Below are 26,474 nucleotides of genomic sequence, written 5' to 3'. Positions count from 1 at the left end.
GTATTTAGTGCACCATCCAAACACATCTCCTACTATTTATTCTATAGATATTGATGAGCCCTGTGTTATAGTCCCCAATATGTTATTGGGGAAAGATAGTAAATATACCAGAATTATTCTTTATTCTGTGGTGGTTATAACTTCTGGCAAGTGTTCTTCAGCCGGGAAAAAGTGAAGTGGTAATGTCTATCCCTTTTCCAGCAGGTTAGTGGCTGTATCATTAATCCATCATGTAGGTGCTGGGCTCAACCTTCTCCTCTGGCAGAGCAGGTCTGAGCAGTCAGTGCTTGGAGGAGGGTGTAGCTCCCAGGCTGCCGGGCTGTCTGCACAGGTGAGACTGTTGTGCCACGGAAATTGTGTACTCGCTGTGAAGTCCCATGTTCCTGGAGCAGGACTGAAGCTGCCCCGTAGGTGTTACCAAATCATCTGTGTCTGCCTCTGACATTCAGAAGTATTTTATAAAATAAGTGGAGCAGTGCAGGTGCAAGAGTGGAAAAATTTCTGTTTAGGTGAAAAGTGGTTCTTCTAGCAGAGGAGGAACATTTTTCACACTTCAGATGAATGTCTTAACCATTGGGCTGTTGGGTAAGAGACTGATGGTACCATTTCCTGCATTTCAAGCTCGATCTCTTCATTCCCTTTCCTTATTTAAAACAAAACCCAAAAAACTCCAACCAAACAAAATAACCCGACCCTACCACTGGGCTCCTGTTTTTGTGCTGTCAAGTGGAAAATGGCTTTGAACGTGCCGCCTTTGGTGGTATCCAAACAACTGTCCTTAGCAGTTCACAGCAGTCCCACGTGGCACTTTCAGGTATCCGTGCTCAGGGTATTTCCCTGGACTTTTCTCTGGATATTGAAATGCCCGAGTTAGCCATCATTGATGGCTGATAGCTAATTTCACATTATATTTACAGCCAATTTTAGCTTTCCAGTAAAATACAAAGCTTAAAAGAAAGGGCCTAAGCATGACAAGGTAGTGGGTTAAGATATGTTGGACTGGGGCACTCGTACTCTCTCCCATTGCAGACTTAAAAGTTCTTTCTTGTGGCAGCAAACTTGGCAGCTGCGGCTGCTTAACCTTGGGTGCGTTGCCTGCTTCTGTGGTGGATTTGTTCAGGATCGTCCTGTGCATCAGGAATCCTTCAAAATTGCTTCCTTAAATTAGACTTACCATACTTGTCTCTTCTCGTATGGTCTATTCTAGGGCAGATCTTCCAAATTTCCTTTTTTTCCTTTATAAATTCTGTGCTTTCAGGCATAGGAAGCTGTTGCTATTTTTGCATCATATGTGAAGCTTAAGGTTGACTTCTAACAATTTTGTACCAGTTGTATTTATCCTGTCCTGCTAAATACAATTCCATGATTTCCTAACTGTTGCAGTGCTCACTGTCGAGTCTTGATGGAGGTGGGAGATCCCCTCTGCTGATGTCAAACCACAGCCTCATCCAGCACAACGGCGTGTCTCCTGCAGTGGTCAGCAGTGGACGCCTAAGGAATTCAGAACAGGGCAGGCACCTCTGGCTGTTTCCTCAAAAACACCCTCCAGCCTTCAGCAGCTTGTAGCTTCCCATCTTCCTGCAACGGGTGCACTCCCAGGAGGCAAGGTGGGTAACTACTTGTCATCTCCAGTGGCAGCAGAAGAAACTGCTTATATTGGGTGTACAGAAAACATACGTTTCCCCACTGCAACAACAACATCTGCATAGCACACTGTACCTCTCATGTCCTTTCCCTGGATGGCAGGTTACTGATAATACATTGCTAAGCCTTTTTTCTTCAGTTTAAGATGGTTATTTATTGATCTGCTTTTGGCAGTTGGTAAAATGCCAACTTTTAGTATTAGCTACTGGCCTCCTTTTATTTAAACCTTATAAAATTTTATTGTTTCCCTTCAATGCTGAGAATGTGTAAATGTCTTTCCTAGAATGGTTTAGAACAATGCTTTTGATATTTTCTGCCTTAACCCTTAAAACTCTCATTGTGCAGATTTCAAAAAGGGCACATGAAAGATTCTCTCACCCATTCTTCTTGCAGCGTTTGAAAAGGAAACATTTTAAAGCCAGTGACCTGTCTGTAACAGCACTGGGAGGGAGGCAGGCAGGGGAGAAGAGGCATGATGACATTTGGAATTCTAGCAGATACAAGTTAATAATAAACAAGGAACAGCCCAATCAAAATTCTTAGCCAACTTTTGTTTTTTAAAGTATTGCAACAAAACATAATACTGTACCTCCTTAGAAAGCAGAATATAAAGGTTTTTTCTTATGAATATCTGGATACTAGTTGGCCTTCTAGTGAAGAAAGAGATGCAGGAGAACGTCTGGCCTGGGGATTGTTTTCCTGCCACAGAAGCGTTGGAGAGCACTACAGGGTTTTTTGTACCAAATGGAGGAATGGAGACAGATGTGGCGAGTATCACAGAACCTATTGACAGACAGTCTTCCTGTGTTATTAATATGCAGTTGCCACATGCAGGTGTCTGTGCATTGATAAAGGGAATATGTACAGAATGCTTTAATAAAATATGCTGACCCTTATTACTATAAAAAGGTTTGTTTATAAGGAGTCTCTTGGAAGAATTTCAGGAGTGTCACTTTTCAGGGCTGATACATTACTCAACAGTTCATATAGATGAGAACTTCGAGAATATTTTACGGTTAGTTAAATATGTTGTAATTTTAAGTTGTCCAGCTATTTTGTATCTGTTTTCTTATTATTTAGTCCACATTATCAATAAATTGTCATGTAAATTTTTGTTGTCTCTTGTTACCCAGTTAGATTGATTAATCCCTGTTCTAGTGAGAACACTCCTAGCAGAGCTACAGAGAATTTATCCTGCTGTAGCCTGGTCATATTGCTGCAAACTTCTCCATATTTAGCCTGACCTGTTTCTTGAAGAAACTGAACATGTATAATTTTAAGAACAGAGGAAGCAGGTGTAGTGATGGTGTCTGACTTTCTGTGTCACAAAAGCCATTACCTTTTACTGGGTGAAATAATTGCTTTGCTTGTGTCCTGTTTGAAAACTGCCATTTTGTATGGATCAAAAATTATTAGTGAAGAAATGGAAAATAAAGGGCTTGAAAACAGTTATTTAGATAATGTAAGCTGTTATTTATTATTTAAACTTTGGTTTTGAGTTTTCTGTAATTATATATGGAATAGTTGACTTTCATAATCCCAAATTGGATAATAAAAGATTAATCAGTTGGCAAGAGCATAAACTATGGGAAACAAAAGTAGGTTGCAGCAGTGTTGAGAGGAAACAGCGTACTCAAATTTCCTGGTATTTCTGATAGTGATTGACAACTTTTTGTATCCAGTTATAAGTTTATGGTGTCAGTTTAACTTGAGAGCTAATTTTGTTTAGCTCCATGTAGATAACTGAGGAAGACCTGGTTGCAATATCCAGCGGGTTCAGAAATTTTACACAGTGTGGGTCCTCCCAAAGAGTTAAAGAAACTAATAGAATACACTCATCCATATCCTTTCTGCACTTGTAATAGAGATAATATTGATGACTTTCATTTTAATAAATCATCTAGCTAGTATTTGCAGTGAGTTGCTTGTGCAATTAAAATTCCAGTCTAATTCAGCTTCCATGTATGAAAGATCATAATAAACCAGCAGACTCTGTACCCATTCCTCTGTCTTGTGATGCTTCATATTTCTCTTGGTGAAGTTAATTGTGGATTTCATTTGGGTTTTACTGCTGAAGAATGCCACCGCTTTGATACCACGTAACAGCCTTGGAAGCAGATTGTGAAAACGGGGTTTTCTGCTTTATTTTTCTTTCAATTTTGCTAGGCATTTCACTTGTCTCTAAACCCTGCAGTACTGCAAAAATGGCACTGTAATTCTTTGTGTAGAAAATACTGGAACCAGATCTAATGTTAGCCTTTTCATTACTCACCTTGTATGGTAATAATCAGAGACACCCAGAGAAAAGGGGTTGTATAATATACAGTAGCAGATTTGAACTGGGTCTAAACAGATGGAAGCAGGAAATGAGAAATAGTGACAAACATTACATGCCTTGTATTCTTTGTAATAAATTCATCTGAATGCTGAGTTGTTGTGTGTATGTGCAAAATCAGTCCTCATCTAATTTTAGGAGCACAATTTGTTTTATGTTTGGCATCTATATAGCCTTTGGCTTGTCCCCTGTGGCAATAGGCATATAATATAATTTTTTTATAGAGCTCTGTGTGCTTTTTTGTATTTCTTTGCAGCAATTAAATGTTTTAATTTCTTACCTCCTAAGAATTTGTTTCTGTTCTTAGTTCTCTTTATCTAATCCATGCTGCTTTGCTGCAAGTGTTAACACTGCTATTCAAAGGCAAGAAAGGAGTTTCACTGGCACCATGGTAGAAAGGGTGAAAGATCAAACTACTTCATTCAGTCTTGCATCTTGTTACACCAGTATCAGGTAAAACACAAGTATTATGACCGATAGTGCAGGGTATCCAGGAGTCACAGCCCTAAAGTTTGTTTAGATTCCCAAGGCTGTAACTCAAGGACTTGCAAAATACTTGTGGCTTCCAGAACTGCTTCAGTAGTGCTAATCAAGGTCACGAGTAAAGTACTCTCATTCTGTATATTACAGGCAGCAAAATATTAGAATTGGAAGGAAAAGTCATGGCCATAGAAGAGAACCAAAAATAACATGAATTAGAGGTAGTGTCCGTTGCCAGCTGTGCATAATTGTTCAAAAGCAGTATTTGCCCAAATTTATCTAATTAACAAAGCAACCCATCTGATTTGTGACCCACTCAGTTGGCATGGGTAGTTATTTTAGGCAAATAAGGAAGTCTGACAATAAGGCAGTAACACAATGCAGATCTGAGTAGGGATGAAGATGCTTTTTGAAATAAGTTGTATTAGCTGAGTGTGTTGATGTAGTCCTACAGAATTTTCACACAAGGCATTTTTCATTCAGCCAGTTGTTATTGCTGCAGAACCCAGTGAAGAGAAAGAGGGATGTCGGCTCCAGCAAACGAAGGGGTCTGGAGGCAGCAGCCTGGAGGACTCTGCTGGTGGAATTACCTACGTGGAGCTTCTCAGCTGCTGCCTCAGCTAAGCAGCTCCAGCAAGGGATCATGTTTAAAGTTGGTAGAAGGAAAAGAAATGGCTGAGGCATACACATGGTATCCCACTGTAATCACAGGGTGCTTGTACTGATGGGGCATCTCTACAAATGTATGTTCTCCAACTTATTTAAAAGACCTCAGGTGGAGTTGGAAAGCCACGAATCTAAACTGTGAATTGAGGCACGTTCGGCGTTCTGGTTCAGGCCTTGCCTTGTGAGGAAGTCGGTGGTCTGATGTGACAAACTTGCCAAGGTATTTCGAATGTCAGAGTGGGTGTGCTCTGCTATCTGCAGAGTGCAGGGTTATGGATGTGTAGCAGGAAATTTAGGTGATAAAAAGCACAATTTATTCAGAACCAGTTAATTCTACATTTTGTTGGTACAAAGTGAAGAATATTGCAGAACGTGACCACATATTCATACAAATAAGATCTTAAATTATTTTTCTCCTTGTGCCACCTGTTCTAGCAGCTAAAATAATATGGAATTTTATATTGTATTATTACTTGAAAATGGAAACAGATGAAAAAAAGCTGCATAGCAGTCATTTTCATTCTGTGCTATCCATTCCCATGTCAGGTCTCTATTAGTCATGATCAGTGGCAGTGCAGGCAGGGCTGCTGCTTCTTATGCTTGTGGGCAAACGTTTGCGTTGTAGCTCACTGATTCTGGGAAATCATAATAGAACTGAGACTGTGCTTACTCCTATGGCTATTTGCTTACCTTAAGTTTGCAGAGGCTGATTGAATCTGAAGATAAACAGCGTAATATTTCCAGAAGAAGTATTGTATTCATAAATCTTCAGTTTGCCCCTCTCTTAAAATTTCATATTCTGTAAAGAAAAGATTGTAGATGGGGTAACCAAAATGTGGAACAACTAGTTCAATCATCCCTTCCACTGATTTTCCTAGTACTGAATTATCCTTTATTACAGTAGTGTATGTGCCTCCATTCTACGTGACTCCCACTTACCAACTTGGGGATATTACCGTTAAGGTGCAGAATTACTGTCAGAATAATTTTTGATAGAAATAAGACTTTTACTGTGCTTTACAAAAATCAAAATAGTACCTTGCACCTAGGGATTATTAGAGGTTTTCAGTGTGGATTTAATTACCAATATGGCAATTTGCATGTCACTTGTTGACTTGCTGTTACATTCTTGACTCAGCGTATTGGCAGTTGATGCCTGTTTTACTGGGTGCAGTTATTTAAAGGTTGGTGTTAGCATATTGGAAAAACCCCGCAAACATACAACAGTGTATAATTGCTGAGTACTCAAGCGTAATGTTTTACAAACCTGTGTCACTGAGTGGCTTGTCTGTTGACAGTAGTTAGATACAACCTTACAAGAAGTTGGATAGTTAGGTATGAGCTAACCTTACAGCTGGGACTGATGATTGTAAAAGTCAGTAATTAATTCATGTAGAATAGAGAACTGGGAGAAGAGAAAGATAAGGAAACAGTTTTGTGTGAGATGCTGAAGTCAGGTCATGCTTTCAGGCAAATGGGTTGTAGGGGTACTTGTAAGAACAGCCAGGTCGGTTTAGAAGTCCCCGGACTGGTATAGAGTGAGATCTGAATTTATTTATTGGCTTTTATATATAGGAAGAACAATAAACCTGAAGTATTTAGAGAAGAACGTGACAAGAAGCTTTATCATTCTGCCTTCTGAAAGGGAACTAGACCAACAGTCTTCAAATATGATGACTTTAATAATATACCTAGTTTTGTAGTTATTAATGCTATAATTACTCATGGTGTGAATTATTTTCTTCTCGGTGGGTACAAGAAGAAGGACTGATAGTGTACGAATGTTTTTAAATCAGTGCAGTGAGAGTACGTACTATAACAGAAGTTAGAAATGTTTCTTGGTTGATCTAACATTCTTCAATTAATACAATGCAGTGTGAGGTATGAACCATGCCATTCTTATATTAAAAGTGCCATGTGCTAAATATAATTTTTGTACCTTCTTAAATCATTGCAGTATCTTGGCAGTGTTTGTAGTGGATTCTGTGTAAAACTAGAGATTTATCAATGCTGTTTGAATACTTAGTAGTAATAATGCTCCTTCTTGCACCTATTTGGTGTCTTGGTCTGAGAAGTTTCCTTGTAAAAGAAGACAAGTCCAAGGCTAATATTTCTTGGAAATATTAATGCATTTGTTCTTTCAGACTATGCTTTTATTGCCTTTTGTTAATATGATGAAATGCAAATTTTCTGCTGTCTATTTTAGAGACAAAATCTTGTTCAGAAGACCTGTAGCTGAGAAGTCTTGTGGATAATTAATAAAGGAACAGATTTGTCTGATGTTCCACTCAAGGACCATGTGCCTGCAAGAGACAGGAGTTTGGAAGGATAAAAATTAGAGGACTTCTAGTTCTCTAAAGTTTCTAAAGAAGTTGTAGATTTGAAAGCAAAGTTTTAGCTGCAGTAATACAAATGGCAAAAGGAGCTGAATCAACAAGCAGACTGACATGAGAAGAATTTGTCTTAGCTTTCCAAGCTCACCAACTTTGAATTAGTACTTTCACATCTCTGACTTGCAGGCCCTTCGTTGCATCTAGCTCTACGTCTTGTAGTCCTTAACTGCTGCAGGTAGATGATACCCATCGGTTTCATGTAGTCTTGTAGATAAGGATATTCCATTTAAAGTGCCTAATGTTGGACTTGAGCACTTGAAAAACCTTGGCCTGTGGCTCTAGCAGTGTAAAAGCTGCTGTACACAAGCGAGTAATGAGAGCAGTGTTTTTGTGAGCATTGGCTCAGGACAGCAAAGGCAAGCTCTCTGTTCTCAGCCTGCTGCCTCCTGTTTCACACTGGGATCAGGTGTTGTGCGTATTCCTGCAGGATCTGTGTGCCCCCTGACCTTGCATGTGTTTGGTGGCACGCCGGGTTACCCCAGTCAATAGCCCTTGCCATTACATGGTCTTGTAATGGGAGGAAGAGCAGTCCCAGGAGATTGTTAATGGTATAAGGTTTTCCATCTCGTGGTCTTTCAAATCCAACACCTGTTTTTGGTGATTGAAAAGTTGTCAACATTGCGGTAACCTTTTGTACTGCCTGCTCTTGCCCTGCCTGAGCCAACAAAATAGAAACTTGCTTTGTACCGGTTCACTAGAGAACATCAGAGCACACCTCACACTTTTTTTCCTCTATGAAAAATCCAACCCAATAATCTCCTTCATATGGTTTTGAAAACATGGAGCTCTTCCTGTAGTAAAATTCTGTGTATAAGCCACATTGAAAACAGTGTGTTGCTTTAAAATACAACCCTTCAAATCTCTTAGAAGGTATTCAACACTGTAGCCTTAGTTTATCGCTCATCAGATTATATTAGATTTTCTGGCATCTGTTGCCTAAACATTCAGACTAATGAATCACTTTCATCTTGTGCTGGGCACACAGTGTGCACATACATGCTGCTGCTACCTCCTGCATGGTGAATGAGGAATGAGAAAGTCAGTTTAGGATGTAGAGTTTTTCAGAAGTAAGCGTGCACATCTGTTGAAAATATTCCACTTAGGTGGAAGTATTCTTCCCTTCCCCTCTTCCCCCTGTTGAAACAAGATAGCTGATGAAAATCTTGTGTATGCCATAGGAAGTTTCTGGCTAAGTTAATTACTTAAGTCAAAGGTTGATGCATATAAAAATTCTCAAATGTCTAAAATAAGACACTATTTTAACTTTTCCCGTCTGAAAGGGACCTTTTGTTCAAGGTTTAAGCTGACTATAATACAGATGTTTTGGAAGTGTATCGTGGAAATGAACCATTTTGACTCACCTTCATACCTGTTTTCCTTTGGTTTTAACATGCTTTTTTTTTTCCCTGCTAGTTTGCTACAAATAAGAAAATGTCTTTCTTATTTTCCCATTTTTGTGATAGGGATTCTTTTTAATACTCCTCCTATAAATGATTTAGTAAAGAAAGTCATCTCACTGCAGAGAAGTAAAATCTTCCCATAACTTCACTGAATAAAGGTCAGGGTTTGGTGGTGATGTTAATGGAAAAGAGAAATGAATTGTAAAATCCCTTCTAATATTTGTGGCTTGTCTCCAAAACAAAATGTTTAAACTACATATACTTAACATTTCCAGGTATTTGAAAGCGCTTCTTTCCTCCATTTGTCTGCCTTGAGTTCTGTTCTTTTTCTGTTTATCTATCTGCAGTTGAGCATCCACCAAAACAAGGTTTTCATGCCTGGTGTTGAGGGTGGGATGGACTTCCCCTTAACAAAGCTGCGATGGCATGAAAGCCCAGGACAAGCGGAATAGCAAAGGAAATAAAGTAACTCTCTGAGACAAAATGGCACACCGAAAATAAAGTTTCTCAGTTCAGAGAAAGAAGGCCATGTCAGATTGTCTGTGTGGCACATGGTTAGAGATGACAGTGCAGAAAATGAGAGCAGGGACTCTGCATTGTACTTCTGTGCCAGTTCTTAAATCCACATAGGAGGCAAACGGTAATGCTGCTGCAGTCCTTCTGCCGAGCCAGTGCATCCCGGCAAGCCTTAAATAGGACATTTCACGCTAGGAGCAGAGCTGCATCAATCACGGCTTGTCGATTGTTAAACTTCCGTGAGCTTTCAGACTCCTGCGATTTGAGTAGTGTGTATCTTGGCAAAAGGACACACGTTATCTCAAATGCCATCTGTAATAGCTTACAGACCTTTTTATAATGTGCCCAATTTTTTCTGTCAAAGAAAGTTAAAGGAACAATATTTTTTTAAAGTTATAACTGGAATAATTTGAATTCTGGTAAGCACAGCAGAGCAATCTTTCAAAGAGTGTTATGTTCAGAGATGTTCAAGGTCTGGTCTGAAGTCAGCAGGAGTTGATGGTAACATTCAGATGTCAGTAAGCTACAGAAGAGGCCCTTGGACAAGGGCAGCAGTTGTGAAAGTGGTTTAAATCTACTTTCCAGCTCCCCCAAATTTGGAAAATTTTTTTTTTATGAGCCTTCCTGCAGTCTCACCTGTTCATTTGAACATTGGCAGGCTTAATGAAGGAACTTAGCATTAGAGACTCAAGAAGTTCTGTGTATTTAAAGGTTCCCCAGGTACCTGTGCTTGCTCCTGCATTTTGAGAAGGCAGTGGTGCTGCAGAGCAGCACATGTTCGTGCACCTTTGCTTCATATGTTCTGTTCTAGCACAGTGCTTTAGCCCAAATCCTAGAAATAATCAACATTTACTGGGTGGTATTCTAATACGGAAGTGTAAGGGCAGCATCTCACTATGTTGGTCTCTTCCCCCTTTCTTTAACAGTCAGATTCACACTGGCTGGAAAATTTGTGAGTCATCAGAGTCTTAGATAGTAGATTCAAACTTGAATTGTAAACCTTCCAAATAAAAGACCAAATTAATGGGATTTAATAAAGTACAAAATATTTTTCTTTTGACCTAAATAACGTCTTTCATTTGTTTGGAATCAATTTCCCTCTGTAGTTCATTGGGGAAAAAGGTGCTTATTTTTAGGTGTGACACCGGTGTTTATTCTGGTTTTGTTGATTGGCCGTGCAGCTGTAAAAAGATTCTTCTGTTGTAGCAAAACTTGTGCAGCCCTTCCTTGCATCAGTAGTCACAAGGACAGAAGTGGAACAAATGCTGTGTTTGACCATAAGTGTAAATCAGAAGCAAATCCTTGAGGACTATATGATTATTCTAGCAGGAATTTAGTGTATATTAAAGACTGAGCACATGGGACTATCAATATCAATTAAATTGGTAGCTAAGGCAGAAGTGGATTTTATTTCAATTCCAAGATAACTTAAAATAAAAATATGGATTTTATTCAGTGGCCAAGACCTGCCAGTTGTGTTCAGAACATTTCTTCCTACTTTGTTGAAATCCTTCACCTTAGCTGGTACATCCCAGCTACTGATGTGCTTTATTTTCAGTATGGGTTTATAGTGCATGTTAAAATGTCAGATGAACTGTTTAAGTAGAACATCACGATGACGTAAAATTTAGTCCTTGCTGTCGTGATTATTTCATGATGAATGATGCATTGAGAAAAGTAGGGTAGGAAATAAGTAGAAAAACAGTGATACATTCAGTACTGAGCAATAAAGTACTATTGGCAATTATATTTTAATGTGAAAAATGATTAATTTCTAAGAATAATTTAATGATCTTTAAGAAAAGATACTGGATGATTACAGGCAATTATTTTTATTGAACAGTAACAGCAAAGTATAAAATTACAGAAATACTGATACTGTTCTACCTGTTCACCAGTCTATGCAACTTGTTACGCACCAAGTTCAATATTATGGGGAGGGGGAAAAAAACCAATAGGATGAGTTTAAGATATTTTGGGCAATGCATGTTTCATATGAAGAATTTACCTAAGGAAAACATTTATTCAGTTATTAATTTAAACTTAGAATCCAAGCTGGTAATCCAGCAGAACCACAAATACTGGATTTAGAACTAATGGTTTGCATAATTAATATTTTTGATCAACCTTTTTCTTAAAAAATAGTCTAATTTTAAGGGAAAAAAAAAAAAAGATTACAGAGTCTTATTTCATTGCCAGTTTTCTTCTGCTGTCTCACTCATAGCCTGCTGTTGCTTTAAAACAGAAAATTGTTTTGACAGTGTCAAATACCAGGGTTAGTACTGAAGTTAAATTGGATTTTAATTCTTCACTCTGCTGAAAGTTAGCAGATCTGTTTGTTCACCAGCCACTTAGCATATGACCTTGAGCAAGACAGCAGCAAGGGCTAAATTTTTTGAAAAGTGGTCTCTAATTAGAAGAATTTCTATTCTCTGCTGTGTGCCTTGGGGGTACTTGAATCAGGATGTTGGAAAAACACATTTGTTGGGCCTTGCTTCTATGAGAAGGAAAGCCAAAATCTCATGAATAAAGAAACCCTCTGACCTTGGCCACTCACTTGAAAAGAAGCACAAATACCATTTTCAGTAGGTGAACTTCTGTTTATAGGTTACATCCCAGAGTTTCCGTAGAGCTGGCAGAGTGGTGGTAACGTGTTCAGCCAAACTGTGCGGCTGATGGGAAACTCTCTGCCTAGGAACCAAGGCAGAGGACTGTAGTGTGCTCATTTTCAAGTTTTATTAGTGTTTAGCAGCTCCTGTTTTTCTCTCTTTCCCCACCCAACACACCTTGCAAGTAGGTGATCCTGCTCCTAGAGGAACTCAGTAGCACACATGAGCTAAAGAGCTCATGATTCCCAGTTTAACCAAAGAGGAAATCAGTAGTAATCACAAACAAGATCTATAGTGTGTTGGCCAAGCAATTTTGAGGAAATACTCGTGAATGAGACCTTGTGCTGAACTTGCCAGCGTTTAATTTCTTCGCAAGGAAAGCCAGAGCACACCGTAGTTTTGCCTGTTTTGAAACACACAATTTTGGTGAAGTGCGCAGGACTTAGCTGTAGGTACCTAGCATGTCTGTCTGTCTAGCATATCTGTATAGAAACACTGCTTTCTTTCATCAAGTTAAATCTTAAGAAATTTCCTGGAGTTCAAAAGACTGTGGTGGAGTGTGACTGTTAATCTCAGGGATATTCTGAGCTACACCAGGCTGTTTCAGAGATTGGGAGTCTAGGAGTAGGCTACTCACTTCTTGCAGCGAAGATGCAGGGCACAGTCCAGTCATCTGTCCTTAATGCAGTTAGCTAATCTGGATTTATTTGCATCCTTTGCTGGATCAAGGCCAACATACCCTGCTCTTTGTTAAATAAATTGCCCAAGTTTGTATTCTACAGAAATACAATTCCTTAGCAATAAGGACATGTATTTGGTTTTTACTGTCACTGGCCACTATAAAATCTCCTCCCTGTTCTCTTAAGCACTTGATGTGAAAATATAGGCAAAAAGTACTGAAATAGGTAAGAGGTTTAGTCTATTCTTAATTTACATTAGCATGTGTCTCAGTTTGTACGCTTTATAAACAAAGAGATTTGCCAGCAACTTGTTAGATCCTCTGCAGGCACAAAGCTGGAAGGTAGTTCTATGCAAATTTTTCATGCTTTCTAAAAACTAAAGCATAAAAGTGGCAAATCCTGATGTGGCAAGAGAAACTTCAGCAAAATAAACCCAAGAAAATATCCCAAACATTTTTACTTCTTCCATGACTAAAATTCTGAAAAACAAGACTTGCATGCATTTTCTGCGTGTCTCAGGGGTGACCTGCATCTCTTGTATTTAAAGCTTGTAACCAGTGTTTTTGCTGAACAATGAAAAGGGTTATCTTCCATTATTATTTTTTTGTTTGCAGGTTTCTGAAATGCAGCAATTCATTCTAGTTCATAATTGCTCGAATAATCTCACCTCATTGGTTTCCAACAAAGCCACCTAGATTGACACTTCAACAAATTGAAGGTTCAGTGTGGAATAAAAGCTAGCGACAAAACCTGACTGCTTTGTATGGAGGTGTGAGATTAATGGTTAAAATTATTTAGCTGCCATGCTTTGCCTCTGTGAAAACCAGAGCACAGAGTAATACTGATCTTATTTTGAGAGAGCTTATTTTGCACCTTCTCACCCCACTTCTAACTACTTTTAGTTCATTCTTTCTTTTTACTTTCTCTGGCCGTAGTTTGCCCCTCTGATGGTTTATTTGGAGATGCTGTGCCTGAAGCACGGGAAACTCCAGCACCAGAAGCTCAGCCGGCCGGGCAGTCTGGGGTGGATGTGGTCTGCTGCACTCCCAGGCGTGCAGGTTGCAGTAGTGACACATTTTCAGAAGGATGTCAGGAAAGTGAGACCCTCAGGGCCCACTGATGTATGCAGTGTGTTGTCCCGGGAGGAATGGTGAGTATTTATTGTGAATGTATAATTTACTGGTGCAAGGAGACTCTCCTTACAGGCTGTCACAGAATAAAACCACTTCCCCTTTTGTCTAGGGTCCTCAATTTACCTGTGATGATGTTTTTAAGGCTTAATGTAGTGACACTCCGAACTGAAAACGTATATTAATGCAAAAACAGTCAGAGCTATTGGGCATGTATAGACAGAGACCTGTCCACAAACCTATTGACATGGATTCTTCGTAATTGCTTTAGTCCTTAAATTCTGAGACTGACGTAGTGACTCTGGGTCCTCTCTCTTGTGTCTTTGGGCATCCAGCAGCCTTCCTTCCCAAGCGCGTTATCTGCCGATCTCTCAGCTGCCATTATTTCCCATTTCACTGGCTTAAAAATTCTCATGCGCGCACTGATTCGGGTCGCTATTGTGAACCTGCTGTCTGGTGGGTCTCCTTATTTTTATGCATGTGGAAGTAGCTATTTCTGAATAACCTTTTGAAAAAGTCTTAGAGAGTTAAATGTGGCTGAAAAATCTGTAGCAGACTATTGTAAGGACATAATAGAATACGGCACAAAAGAAAGACCTTCCTGCAGGGCTTTCTAACCTAATTATGTAGCAAATATGTAACTGTATCAGAGACTATTGTTGAGCTTTTAAAAATTCTATAGAAAAGTTAATATTTTCTGTTCCATTAATAGCACATAAGGGTTTGTGTGTGGTTGCTGGTTCTATTGGCAGGTTTATTAACTTCCTTTCTACCATAGTTATGGTTTAGAAATAGACCTTATTTTTTTCCTCTTCAGTGTGATTGTTGTTGTGGTGGTGGGTTTTTTTGTTTGTTTTTGTTTTTGTTTTTTTAAACCATCTTTACTTATTTACTTACAACTGTAATGTCTCAGAATCCTGACTGGGGCCAGCACCCTGTTGCACTAAGTGCTGTACATTAAAGGAATGATATGTAATGTAGTAAATAAACTTGCTTGAGGCATTGATAAAACAAACTTTCTTTTTTGGGGGTTCAGTCTGTTGCATATGTATTCCGCAGTCTATCTAGCAAGGAGACATTAGATCTGATTCGTCAAGGTAGCTACAGACAAGCTTAATTCCAGGTTGGTGAAAAATCCCACTGATTTCCTCAGGCTACTCATTTGTTAGAGATAGACAAGTGCTAATATCTAATGATAAATTGACTTCATAATGAACAAATCATGCATATGCTGTTTTTGCAGGTGAATTTAAATACTATCATACACATGTGATAAATAATTTGGAAAAATTCTTACTTAATCACGAGTTACCTATCCATGCCTCTCCAGACACATTAGCAGCAAAATTCCTACTTACCCAGTGATGCCAGCAGTGTGGTTTGGGATTTTCAGTGTAAAGTCAAAGAGGTTTCAAGAATGGGTATACTGTCAGGGTGAAAGCTGACCAGCGATGCGCAAAATAATTACTTAAATGTTAAGGGCGGCGGGGGGGAACCCACAACCTGAAATTAAATGCTGTTCTGGTGGCTAGTACAGAAATATTCATAGCATTATTTGATACATCTAAAAGCTTAATAATGAAGATGTTCCCAATAGAGCAGTTGCGTTCTGAGGAACTGGTTGTAGTTTCACTTAATATAAGTTTTACCCATTATTAGGAGGTAAAAACAGTTTCAGTGCCCTTAAAATAAGAGAAGAGGAAAACAGGAGCTGTATGTTGGGCTTTCTGGCTTCCAGAGAGCTTGTAGGTAGTTTGCAAGTAAGTGCAAAGTGCATTTTGTGGAATGGGAACTGAGGCCTTGCAGTGGGCAGGAGATGAAGGATAAATGCCAAGAAACAGTTTTCTGCTGCATCCTCCCCTGCGAGGATCTTGGTGATAATCAGCGCTGTAAGAAGCGTATCATCTGCCCACACTGGAAAGGGGAGTAGAGTATATTCAAGGGAATGATAACAAAAAATTAGTTTCCGTTACCAACGGAATGGTGACAAAACCCTCTGAGATCATTTCCCTCCTGGTAGCTACTCCAAAAGTTGTAGATTCTAGGTTTGTTACGCAGGCCCACAAGTTGTGACAAAATTCAGCCTGTTTTACCAGTTGTGCAGATTGGAGAAATATTCCCCTTGCCTTGTTCTTGTGTGTGCATGGAAGCATGTACACATGTGTGTGCTTGCATGTACATTAATGCACACACAGAAGATGAACTCAGTGGAATTCTACAGCTGCATCTGAAGTTAATTGACATGAAATTAATGCATTTCCCTTCCTTCAGGAATGAGCTTGCAAAACATTACATCCACAACAGTAAGGAAGGCCAGTTCTTCATCTCCTTTTTGTGTCTCTCTTTCTAGACTCGTAGCCTGTGGATAAAGCAATGTTACGTTTGGCTAGAGCCAGTTGCCCTTGTTCTGTACTCATGCGGTGGACTGGAAAGGTAGCCAGAGCTGCTTGAAATACCTGCCGGGCTCGTTATGGCAGGTACTTACAGACCTTGTTGTCATCTGCTGTGAAGAGCTGAGGCCAGCTTTCTGTAGCTGCCTGATGACCTGAAAGGTATGTAGGAGTTTGGGCAGGCTTTCTTTGTCTGAGTTGGTTTTACCTTGTATTTTTGGATGAAAAGATAAACTATAGAAGATGCAAAGGTTAAAAGGAGAACCTAGCAGCAGCTGGATTTAATGTCTCTGGTTTGAAAATAAAATACATTTAGATTGAAAAAATATCGCACTGAGGTTTTTCAAAATTAAGAGAAATTATTAGTTTAGGCATCCATTTCCATAGCACTGACATGCCAAGAGCGCAGTGTGCTGGGCATGTGTTCCCTTTCATACCAGCCTGTGTCATGTTAATCCTTTCATCAGTGCAATTACTAGTTGTGGCCAGAATGTGTGATGGTGGTGCAGCATTTTTCTTCCAGCTGTCCTGAAGAGCTGATTAACTCACACACTTGCTACACTTGAAGGAAATGGGGCATGCAGAAATAGTGGAAAGATGCCTTATTAATTGCTGTGACCATGGCATAAATACTTCATTGAGAAATAATTATCCTGGTATTTAGAATAAGGTATTCAAAATGTCCAGGTAACTCAGAATGTTGGGTTGACTTCTGCATTCACATCAGTAAATAAACTCGTGATGACCATTTGCTAGTCATAGCTCTATTGATCACTGTAAAAGAAAATGAAAACTGATGCTCCCAAATGTAAACGCTCAGAGCAGCCGCAAGAAAAACCCATCAACAAGCTTTAGGGTAGCTGTTACCAGTGGAATCTCAGAAATGCTTGGAAACTTCAGTCTTACTGAATAGTAGTGACTGATATCTTAGAATTTTCAACATGTATTACTTTATACCTTGTTACCCTTAGGACCTTGCATAATGGTATGACATTAATTTAAATCTGTTTCTGCAAACTATGGTTGGTTCCCTATGTCACATTGTAACACAAAGAAGTTACTCAGGATAGTAAAAGATCTGCTCTTGTGCAGACTGTATATAAATCTAATTTTCTTTAGCATCCAGTTTTGAAATGAATAAATATATTTGATACTATGTTCGTATTTTTCTGTATTACAGTTTACGAATAAAAATTTGGCAAAGGTATGGATATTAAAGATAGTTATCACCTAGGCCAAGCCATATCTCTAAAGCTGCTGCTTATCTTAAATCTGCAATGTCTGCTTTGCCAGACAAGTGCTGTGTGATGTGCTGCAGCTTACTGTGACCATGCGATGCAGAACAGGCACACTGGAATGGAGAACCTGGCTCTGTGACCTTCACTCGTGAGAAGCTCACTATGCTTTTTTTACCTGGTATCTGCACAAGAGCAGCACCAAATATAAAATAAAAGAAATTTTTACTTATGTAGTGTTCTGCCTTCCACAGGAGTGAGTGTCGTTTTTCTTTTCCCCTTTGTTTCTTTTTAGCTTCTCCAAGAACCTTTGTTCTCCTCTATAGAAAGAGGAGAAGGGGAGCAGCTTTGTAGCAGGAATAGAGAGAGGAAACTCCTGCCTGAAGACGAGCACGATGGTGGGCAATCAGAGCAATTTGGCTAGCCAGAGTGCTTGCTTTCCGCTTCTTCACATGTTGAAGCTGGACTGCAGCAGTGTTAGCAGAGTGACTATTTATGTATGCAAATACTGCTCGAGTTAGTAATGATTTCTGGGATCAGTAACCACTGGAGTTGGTAGTAACTAATTCTTTCCTTCCGAGAAGGATGTATAATCTTATGTTACCAGTATTATGTGATTAGAGCATGGAAATTCATCTTTGACAAGCATGGCAATGCTTGTAAATATTGCTTGTATGAGTGTTTGTACATGTATTTGTTTTGCATTATTATTACATAGGCTTTTTTCAACAGCTTTTAGTGAATTACTGAGTTTTGGCAGCAATAATCATATTTACTTGGCATATCTATCTTTAAAAAAAAAGTTCTGCTGTGTCCATAGTTTTTTGAGTCGTCATCTTTCAGTGTTGTTATATTTGTAGCTGCTTTTTGTAAACATTCTCTAAATATAGGGAATAATAGCAGAAGGGTTGGGTTTTTTTCTTCTGAACTCAGGATAGAGTCATAGTAGTAAAATGATTTATGTGCCCTTCTCCTAAGCCATTTACAGGTGTTAATCTTTACCATATTGCTTGTTAATCCAACTGCTGGCAAACCAAGAGGTTGTGTGGCAGGGATGAAGTCAGTCGCTTCCACTTCCTCCCTTGTATTGCCCTGTTTCTGCTAACTCTTCCATTTCCCTCTCTAAACAAAAGGAGACCATTTCAAAGTGATTGATGATCATCTCCTTTTTTCTTTCATTAACTACTAACTACCTTAGAAAGCAGGCTCCCCGCTGTAACACCTGACAACAGATGGTCAAATGAAATAAAATAGATAAGGAGAGCTGGAGTCCATCAGACCAATTTATACAGTGGATTGTAGAGAGGAACAAATTGGATGCTTCAAGAAGTAATACTGGGCAATCAGAGAGTGGTGTTTTTAGTTATTTAGTAATTGATAAGCCAATGGCCTTAACTCTTGTTTGAGGGTACTGAATTGTTATCAAGGATGTATCTGAAGCTCCTGGACACTGTCATCAAGATTCCCATAAAATACATTCATTAATCTGCAAAACCTAAAGTGTCCTTATATTGATTGCCTGCTCCTCTAACATCCAATCAAGAAATTTTCACCAATTCATCTCTTATGTGTGCAGCTTTGTTTATGTACCATCCTCCCAAGAAGGATTTGCATTACGCTGGTGAGTGTCTACACCTACTTGTTTGCATGTAAGGTGAGACTTTGAAACAGTGGGGTTCATCAGTCTGGGGGATACTCTCATCTCCCAGCAGTAATCTCTTTTGTATAACCAACAAAAAGAAATAGCTCCTCTGTAGAGAACATCAGTAGCAACATGGGCACCTCCAGCTGTGGTCTGTGAAAGGGGCTAGCTGTCCCCATGCAGTGTGGAGGGGACATAGAGGAACCAGTCTCATTACTCGAGCACCTAAAAATGCCTCCCCTAAAGTTCATAATTAGTGAAGTGAGCTTTCATTAGATATAAATAGGCATGTTGTCCTATTATTCTGGAAACCCCAAAGACAACTTGCGTTTCACAAGGATGTATCAGGAGCAGGCTGAACTCCTCGATTGTTTCTTTCCTAAATATGGTTTGAACTTTTAAAACTCCAGAATTCTTTGAAAGAAAATTTCCAGGCTAAAATCTATTTCAGATCATCTAGAAAGGAAAAACTTGTAGAGCTGTTGTTCTTGTCCAGCAAAATCTTATTTATTGTAGGGGAGAGTTTAGTGCTGTCAAACTTCAGTGTCTGCTTTCTTTCAGCTGGTTAATTAATCTTTTTCTGCTCCTTCACCTTCATGACGGAAACTTTCCTGGAAATATCTTTCTAGGGAGCCAAATTACAAGGCAGAGTGGACCACTTTTGATGCATTTAAGAAATGTTTTCCTTCAGGCTTTCCATGGAGAGTGCTCTAGGGCCCTGTGTGTGCCATCCTGCCATCTGAACCTTGTTAATGATTCCACCAGTTTTTCTGATCAATGAGTGCATTCTTTATGCACCTCGTTATCTCCCTCCTGGATGTAATGGAGATTGGGAAGGGGGAGGGGTGTTAGATAAGCCTTCCCAGAGTGTTACTAGAAAGATGAGAATAAATGTACTCGGAAAATGAGTAGTTTCATTTTCTCACAGTAATTCAAAATTCATACTAAATAAATGGTCTGTGCCTTTAGAATGATTTTAATGATAACACATGACCTAATCAAGACCATGAATAACTAGGATTTTTTCCAAGATATTTTAAACTGGAGGATTGCTAGGAACAGTCCTGGCAGAAGTCACGCTGTGCCTGCCTAGGCTGTGGAAGAGCTTCATGAGGTATTTATCGCTGCTCTGTGCCCAGGGACCGCGCTTTTGGGATCAGGAGTCCCGTCTGCCTCTGTCAGGGCACTGGCTAAACTGCAAAGAGCATAAAAGCTTCCCTTCACTTTTTTTTCTTTCCTTGGTGATGCGGAGTGGTTGAAAGCTGAGTGAATGTCTGAATGTGTTGGGGGGTGCATCCCTAAGCCTGGCAAGGCAGCTGGGCACAGAGGGCTGATTCACGGCAGTGCCAGCCCTGGCTCCAATTTGTTGAAGTCCCTGGTGCTGATATGGAGGGAGGACAGAGTATTTTCTGTGAGGCAGGAGGGGCTGGCTCAGGCTCCTTCCATTCTCCAGCTGCACTAATGAACTGTTAATGCACTAATATAGATAGTCTAGCCCCATGGCAGAAAAATGGGGGAAAAATCCACATTTAAATCACTTACAGACACATTTTGCAGCTTTTTGCAACTGCCCTGAATCTCTTTCTCTCAAAACTCTCCTGGTTCTGTCCAAAACGGCATGTCAGCTTTCCAGCCAGGCTTCCTCCTGTCCCATCGCCAGTGTGGGGGGAAGGTGAGCAACAGGGGCCTAAACATGTGGAGTGTCTGTCCACAACTGGAGAGCTGGAAGGAGCTCCCATAAATCTTGGGATGTGATGGTAAGAGAAGACTTGAACTAAATGCTGTGTTAGTGAAAGTAAAACATTTTCAGGTGGAAACAACTGAAGCGATACCCTCTTTCTTTGGCTTAACTTGCATGTTTTCTAGAGTAGATCTGTCTCACTGTTATCTTCTGCTGTCTCTAGGTGTTTATTCTTTTGGTCGTTATTTCCTGATCCTGCAAAAGCTTCAGCACATTTCCAGTGTCAGGTACTGGGAGTAGTTTCTGCCTGCAGTCAGGCATGTGTGCCAGGGCTTTCAGGGTTAGGGCTGTAGGCTTCCCCTGCCTGTAGGCAGGGCTGTTTCATCTTGCACCTTTGTTCGCCATGCAGCTGACTCGTGTTTCCAGGTGCAATTGTAGTGTCTATAATGAGAAAATTGTCTTTGCAGTGCGTTTTCTTATGCTATCTGGCTGCTTATCCAGATTATTTAGAAAGGAATGTACTTGAACATCTAAATTGCATGTTGTTTGTGCACAGATTGGGGGATTTTTCTGAGTGTGACAAATTACAACCTTGACACTACTCAGTCAATTATTTGGTGGGGTTTTTTTACACAGTAGGGTGGTTGTGCACACAAATTGGGTACACGGTGGTGTACCTAACTCTTAAGTTCAGAACATTATTGAAGTGTTAAATGAGAATCTATTTCCAAGGGCATTCTTTGTAATTGGAAATTGAGCCAGGCTTTGATGCAGGAAAGGACTAGGGTTAGCAGGAGGTCCTTTAACATCATCTTCAGGTTGACTCTTTCTGATGAACTTAATCCTTCTCCTGTTTGAATCTTCCTCTTGGTTACCAGCTAACTTGGCTTCCGCATGGTAAACTGAAGGCATCTGTGATGAAAAGCCATAAATAGCCATTTGGATACTCTGCTTAGGATGATTCTGTGCAGCTTCAGCACAGATTGATTTTTTTTTTTTCCCCGTAGCTGTTTTGCTACAGGGAGTAGAGATGCTTTCTGGTGATGGTTTCCTGATGGGAAGCTCTTGGATTGCAATTGAATTACAAAGGGGAGTTGGTGGGAGTGCTGCAGTGAGCTCCAGCCACTGGGGGCCTGGTAGTGATCTTTGAGTAAGGTCTGTGGGGCTGACGGTCCACCCAGCACGGGCCTGGTACAGGGTCCATCCCTGCTCTCACCTGTTCTCCCAAATCCAGCCACTGACAAATTGAAAATGTTACGGATTATTTCTTGCTCCCCAGTGTTTGTCATATTGCAGGAACATGTGGAAAAATTCATCAAAGGGTGTTTGTATTCCTCTGCTGCCTTGTCCTTGGCTTAAATCTGTGTCTTACCGCTGCAGGTGTCTCTTGCAGCAAGTCAGCATGTAGATGACTTGGTTTTCTTATCATTACTCAGTGATGGGGAACTGCAGAAAGTGTTAAGGTATAGGTCATTTATCGCCTGTTGAAGGGAAGTTAAAGTCACTTAATGCTTTGGTATTCTTTTCTGATACATTTCAAATTTTTTCTTTTAAGTCTGAAGAAATTGTTGACTTCAAATACCTTCCAGTTTGGAGACTTCCTTTTGCCTGGTTTTGGAAAGTTGTGGTAACTTGGTTCCTACTGATGTGACTGGATTCTCTCGGCTTCATGGGTCTAATAGGCGCTAAGGTACTTGACAGATTTCTCTTCTCCCACTTAGGAGAATTGAAATCCCATAAAGAAATCAATCTCAGTCAGGCCTTCTCTTCAGGGAACTGTTTATTAATTCAAGCACACCAATTCAGGCAAAATCCTCAAGTAAAACAAAGCAAAGCTCTTGCCTTGCCCAGCCAAAGCCACAAGCACCTTTTTCTTTGCTTCTTTCTGTCCCAGGCGCAGGAGCCACCACTCCCCTTTGCTTGGTCTTCCCCAGTTTGGCTCAGCTCTCATTTCAGAAAATGCCTGATTCTTTATTTAAGATGTGGTATTTTAACAAGGCTACTTGGACATATGCTTCAGACATATACACGTAAACCAAAGCTTGTTGCACTCACACTGGCTTTGCCAGTGGAAACTTTGATCCTTTCTTTTAGACTATCTTGCGGTAGCTGTAGTGATTTTCTTTACTTTCAAATCGCAGACTCTCATCCTCACCATTTAGATATGGTGTTTACTGTGTTTCTGGAAAAGTTATGAGATAGTGTAAGATAAAATGTCCACTGGCAGGGAATTATTTGGATGGCTTTCACATTTAGGAGGGGGAAAGAATACCCGCTAATCTGCTGTCTTAAAAAGAAATGGGAAGATGATCAATTAATTATTATTTTGAAAGTTTGTTATTTTTATAAATTTGTCCTGCAAAGCCTTGCCTTCGATTTTATAACGGAGCACAAACCATTCACACTGACTTTCCATAATGCAAGTGCAAACTGGATTTATCACTCTAAATTGTACTGATATTGGAAGTACAATATAAATTTATACTTCTCTGTGTAGATATATACGTGATCATAATATCATTGTAGATGAGGTTTTCTTGAACTCTGGTGGCCATTATTGTCAGGGCTTTTTGACAAATGTAATTTTAAAAGTATTTCTAGAAGTTTTGTTCTTGTATTTTTGTTTCTGTTTTGTTTTGACAGTTGATAAACATCACAGAAGAAGATCCAGTAAAAAGACAGATGCTTACTTAGTGGGTACACAGTTTGAATGACAAACCAAGATCAACAGATCATTATTTTTCACAGCAAGCAGAGTAGAGCTGAGAGAAATGGCTTATTTTAGTGCCAACCTGTGCTGATAGTAGCTCTTGCATTCCAGAATGCTGCACAACAGGAGAAGCTCTCTCTTGCACTATTTTGAGGTTTTGCTCTGTTTGACTGCAATTATGGTTTTTATGTTCAGGCCACTACCAGTTTGCTCAGAGTACTGCCATTATAAAAAGGAGGCCGATAACCTCATCTGCTCTAATTCAAATCAGAAATAATCAGTTGTTGCATGTTGTCAAATATTTATTTTAGTTTTCTGCATTTCTACGAACTTTTGGGCTTTATTCCCAGCTTCACTGAGTTGATGCTTAGAGCAGGTCAGTTAAGCGTAGGCACCATGGTCTTTTCACTTTCTTTTTGACAACCTTTATTGTTGAACTAGCTTAACTCTAGACTAAATCTTGATGCAAGTCAAAGTACTCTGCTGCAGTTGCACATCATCTGATGTCTTCAGAAATCCCCCTATGTCCTCAGCTTCTTAAGGAAAAAAGTAGCTGATTCAGGACAAACTCAGTGCTTGTGGAGAGTAGCTTTGGGGACTTTTCGCAACATTCCAGTGGTTCAAGGGTATATCAGGTGTTTTCTATTTACCACCTTGTTATATATATGGATACAACAGTAGTGTAGTTCAAAATTCTTTGTGATTATTAAATGGATTAAATTAGTAGCATGTGGAAATGCCAGATGATATTTATTTTACATTTCCGTGTTTGACTTCTGAGGTTTGAGTGGTAATTAGCTAGAGGGAAGTACTTGTTTCTATTTCACATTAATCATATGTTCATCATCATAAAGTATGTTCATATGAGTGTTTTTCACATCTCTTAGTCTGATTTTCTCTTCACTTTCACTGAGTTGTACAGCTGATGAAATGCATGCACTGTCTCAATTTTAAAACCAGATTTTGACTTAATTCTTCCAGATAGGAGCTGAAGAGTTTGTTCCAACTGCTGCTACTGAGCAGCTGGTAAGGTGAAAGCACTTTGAAAGCACAGTCACAACCTTCCAGTAACTCATGGCTCAAAGAGCTTTGTTCTGCCTGTAAATATTTGTACTTCAGGAACTACTTTATTGCTCTCTTGGATAGCAAATGGCTTGCCTGTAAATTTTTTTACCCAGTAAGGGCTGTTTTACCTGACCGCACTTGTGTTCTGCTCATAAATACTCCAGCCACTTGGGATTGCTTGAGTTTGGGACATTCTAATAAAACGAGACTGTACTGTGGGACTTCATAAACTCAGCACATTTTTCTGGAACTGCTGCACTTCTACACAGCTGCTGTTGATCTGCCCAACACCTTTTCTGTCCTTGTCCTTGGAAGTTTTCTCTGTAAATGGCGTGACCATGTAACAAAACGTTAGTATCGTCCATGTTGCTGGAGCCAACCTGGACTGTACAGACCATTGGGAATGCGCCACCATGCATTCTCAAATCCTATGAACAGAGCAGTTGTGCTGCCCAGACAGTAATTGCTGAAGTCATTTACTTATGGTAAGCAAAAGGATTGAGACTGATGTGTTATTTAAGAGAAAATGCACAGAGGCCTGGTTTTCAAATATAAATGATAACTTGTATTGGCAGGTGAGGGATATGGGCCCACAGATTGCCATGTTGGTCTATCAGATGATAATTTGATCAGTTAAATGGCAAGACAAACCTCAATGTTAGAGTGTGAAGACTCTGTCTCTGGCAAACAGTGCTCCTGACACCTGCAGAATAAGGCATCTCTCACCTAAGTGGCTGCGGGCTGGTGGAGGCTGCATCCATGTGAATCCAATTGGTGCTACAAAAGGTCACAATTCTTCCTCAATCTCTTCTTGCTTTTATTCTTTGTAAATAAATGACATTTAATTTAAACATCCTTAATATTTGGAATTAACCAGTAATTGCATGAGCTAGTTAGGTGTGAATGTTTAGCATCAATCCCTCCTAAAGTGAATGAGCAGTCACTCACCCTTTGTCCTCTGACCTTATGCCATCGGTCCTAGAAGAGAATTTATTCACATAAATGGCTTTGAGGCAGAAAAATGCATTTGGTGTGGTCTTGATACTGTAAGTGGCCAGGAGTGTGCAAGAGGATGGCCGACCAAGATGATCTCCAATCACTGCTGTTGAATCACTGCAGTCATTTTCAGAAAGGTCAGTTAAAACCCAGGAAAATTAATGAAAAAATTAATTTCTTACTGTAGTTTAGATGATATTGTTTGAAGATGTTTTGAAGAAGACATAAATCTGGTACTGATACTTAAACCTTTGAACTGGCTGGTTGGGTTACATCAATATAAATCAATGGCCAGCTGGATAAATCATAAACATCAGAAGCCTCAGAACTGGGAGGTGAAACTTCTGAGCAGCTCATGAACTGGGTGTGCTTACATCAGATCATCTCCGAAGTTAGAGACATGAGGTTACAGGCCAGCATGCTGTGCTGTGACTAGAGCAGATGCATTGTTCTCTTTCAGTATAAAAAAAGTGACCCCCTGCTGTTGCCCTTCCTCCTTTGCTGAGATCAGCCATCCCTAGGTTGAGCACTGAGCCTCCTCACTTTGCTTCTGAATCTGCTATTTTTCTCTGTGGTAGCGTCTCTGAGCAAAACTGCATTTGCTGACAGTAAGGAATAAACCAGTGTGTTCTCAGTGTCTTAGATACCATGATTTCAGGCAATTACAGGAGAAGGGTGTAAGGAAGGCTGTTTTCCTGGTACATGTGAGAGGAGAGTAACTCTCATCTGGTTGGACCTGTTTGTGAACCTCCAGAGGGAATTTTCATGATAGATTGACAACCTGTGAAACCATGATGCTAGTATCAAATCATCCTTGTGACCTTCATACATCTTTCCCACTACCTGCTGCTCGGATTTCAGCATGGATATAGCAAGCGGTGTTTCCGTAGGTTGCTAGGGTT

General features: G+C 39.8%; 1 long non-coding RNA gene across 1 annotated transcript in view; it reads left to right on the top strand.

Moving 5' to 3' along the window:
- LOC128137763 (uncharacterized) overlaps positions 1–26,474 on the top strand; it is a 94,528-nt gene that overhangs the window by 60,023 nt on the left and 8,031 nt on the right. The window contains exons 2-3 of the long non-coding RNA XR_008233827.1: positions 1,384–1,607; positions 13,659–13,873. This is a non-coding gene — a long non-coding RNA (uncharacterized LOC128137763). The remainder of the gene's footprint in view (positions 1–1,383; positions 1,608–13,658; positions 13,874–26,474) is intronic.

This window comes from Harpia harpyja, chromosome Z, assembly GCF_026419915.1.
Source record: "Harpia harpyja isolate bHarHar1 chromosome Z, bHarHar1 primary haplotype, whole genome shotgun sequence".
In the NCBI taxonomy this organism is placed as follows: Eukaryota; Metazoa; Chordata; class Aves; order Accipitriformes; family Accipitridae; genus Harpia; species Harpia harpyja.
Note: the sequence above shows the minus strand (reverse complement) of the source record. Positions and strands in the feature narration are given on the sequence as shown.